This window comes from Lolium rigidum, chromosome 7, assembly GCF_022539505.1.
Source record: "Lolium rigidum isolate FL_2022 chromosome 7, APGP_CSIRO_Lrig_0.1, whole genome shotgun sequence".
Classification (NCBI taxonomy): Eukaryota; Viridiplantae; Streptophyta; class Magnoliopsida; order Poales; family Poaceae; genus Lolium; species Lolium rigidum.
In genome coordinates, this window is record NC_061514.1 from 73,766,559 (window position 1) to 73,769,062 (window position 2,504).

Here is a 2,504-nt window from a genome sequence, read left to right on the forward strand (position 1 = left end):
GGAACGGAACGGTCACGCCGTCAGATGATTGACACGTGTCTTAGGTTAAAAATGGTAAAATGACGTGGAGGTAACTTAACTGTGTGCTCCCGAAATTTCCGGCTAAAGATTCGCATCTCCGAAAATTTAGCGCGGGAAAAAAGGAAGTTGCGCTCGGGAAAAGTGGAATCTCCGTTACATTACCGATCCAGAAGAAAAGGAAGTTTTCTGAATAGATGATACCGGAAACAAGTAAAAGTTTTGAAGCTCTTCAAGATTCTCTTCGGATCCGAGCTGAATGAAGTCGGAGGAATGATGAATCTCGGAGAACTTCGGGGGCTACTGTTGTGGGTATACTTTATGGGTATATCAACGGCATGGCCTAGATCCGGCAAGCCCGGGTGGCCCACAGATGGTGATGTGGCATGTGGCCCATCGGGCGGCCCAGTTGCTGTAGATCCTGAAGGATGAAGTCCAGTCCAGGAGCAGGAAGCCGGATCTCAACCGACTTACGAAGGAGGCCGAATCCGTGAAAGCCCATGAAGTATCCGGATCCAGCACGTTCCCGGAGGAAGGCGGATCCTTGACGTACACGGCAAGATATTGTACCGTAGTTAGGCAACTTGTATTCCGGCTAGGACTCTCCATGTAAACCCTAGATCCGTGCGCCTTTATAAGCCGGATCCCGGGAGCCCTAGAGGCACAACCACAACTCATTGTAACAACGCGAAAGCGCCCAGATAATTCCAGACAAGCAGCAGTAGGCCCTATCCTCGAGCAGGTGTTCCGAAGCTGGGTAAATCGCGTACCACCGTCCCGTGTGCTCTCCGCCCTATGGCCCCTACTTCTTCTTCCCCTCGTGAGGATCCCTCCTCCGAGGTACCGTCGAATAGGCAACGACAGCATGCTTTTCATGATCTACAAACACATAATTTTTATCAAGCTCAAAAATAATGGGATTAAAACTTTCAAACCCACTTTTATCAATAATATAACAAGATGATTGATCAATTTCAAGAGATATGGGATTCCTAGATAAAGTCAAGACCTTTCCAATCCCATTTTCATTAGTGGTATAATTAATATTATCAAGTAACATGGGACCATCATCTAGAGCTTTATCATAAACATTTGCTAAGCAAAACTCTTTAGTACCATGCATTTCAATATCAGGCACAAACAAAGCATTATCATAAGATTTATCAAAATAGCATGGATTATCATAGATAACAGTAGCATAATTATTCTCACAAGTTTTACTCATAGGGAATATTTCAAGAGAAGCCACAGGAACATAACATTCATCCTCCTTTGGTAAGCATGGAGGACAATCAAATAGTGTAAGAGATAAAGAGTTACTCTCATTAGAAGGTTGGCATGGGTAGCTAATCCATTCTTCCTCCTTTTGTTCATCACTCTCCTCCTCTTTTTCATCCAATGAGCTTTCGAGGTTCATCAATTTCCTCCTCTTTTTCATCCAATGAGCTTTCAGGTTCATCAATTTCTTCTTTCACAGGTTCCTGCAAATTGTGAGTGCATTCTTGTGCATTAATGAGTCTCTCTTTATAATCAATGATATAAGGATTATCACTGTAACTTTCTATGTAAAAATTAAGGATAGAAGAGACATAATCTTTAAGGTCCTTACAAGCAACACAAGTTTCATAATTTTTAGACATGAAGGATTCGATCTCAGAAGCTCCCATAAATAAGACAAATTGTTCTACCTCTTCGAACCCAAAATGAATATAGCTATTCCAATTGTAGTTCTTAATTAAAACTTCTTCACTAAAGCCACATTGGAATTTCAGATGTTTAGTATCCTGTTTAGAGCAACATTTTATATCATGGCGTTTAAGCAAGACTTTAGCAATTGTATTCAATTTTTCTATCACAGCACTCATGACTTTACCCGTTCTTGATTCTCTATAATTCATATATATTTCAATAAGCTCCAAATAGGTTGTGGGTTCTCCCATAACAACAGTTTTTAATTTTTCGGTTTTTCAAATTTTTATGGATTTTTGGGTATATAAGAAAAATAAAACAAAACAAAAAGAAACTAGACAACAGTAAACTAAGCAAAACAATACTAGACAGAAATAAACTAAGCACAAATAAACTAGGTAAAAGTAAACTAAGCAAAACAAAACAAAATAAAAATAGAGAGAGAGAGGTAGAGTGTACTCCCCAGGTGAACTTATGAGTAGAGCTATGCCTCCCCGGCAACGGCGCCGTAAAAATAGTCTTGATAACCCACAAGTATAGGGGATCGCAACAGCTCTTCGAGGGAAGTAAAACCCAAATTTATTGATTCGACACAAGGGGAGGTAAAGAATACTTATAAGCCTTAACAACCGAGTTGTCAGTTCAACTGCACTGGAAAAGCACTAGTAATAGGGGTGATGTGAAAGCAGCAAGTAATATGAGAGCAATAGTAATGATGAACACGAAGCAGCAAGAATAAGTAATACGGAGGCAATGGCACCGAGAAAATAGTTGATACTACTTCCAATGTCATATAG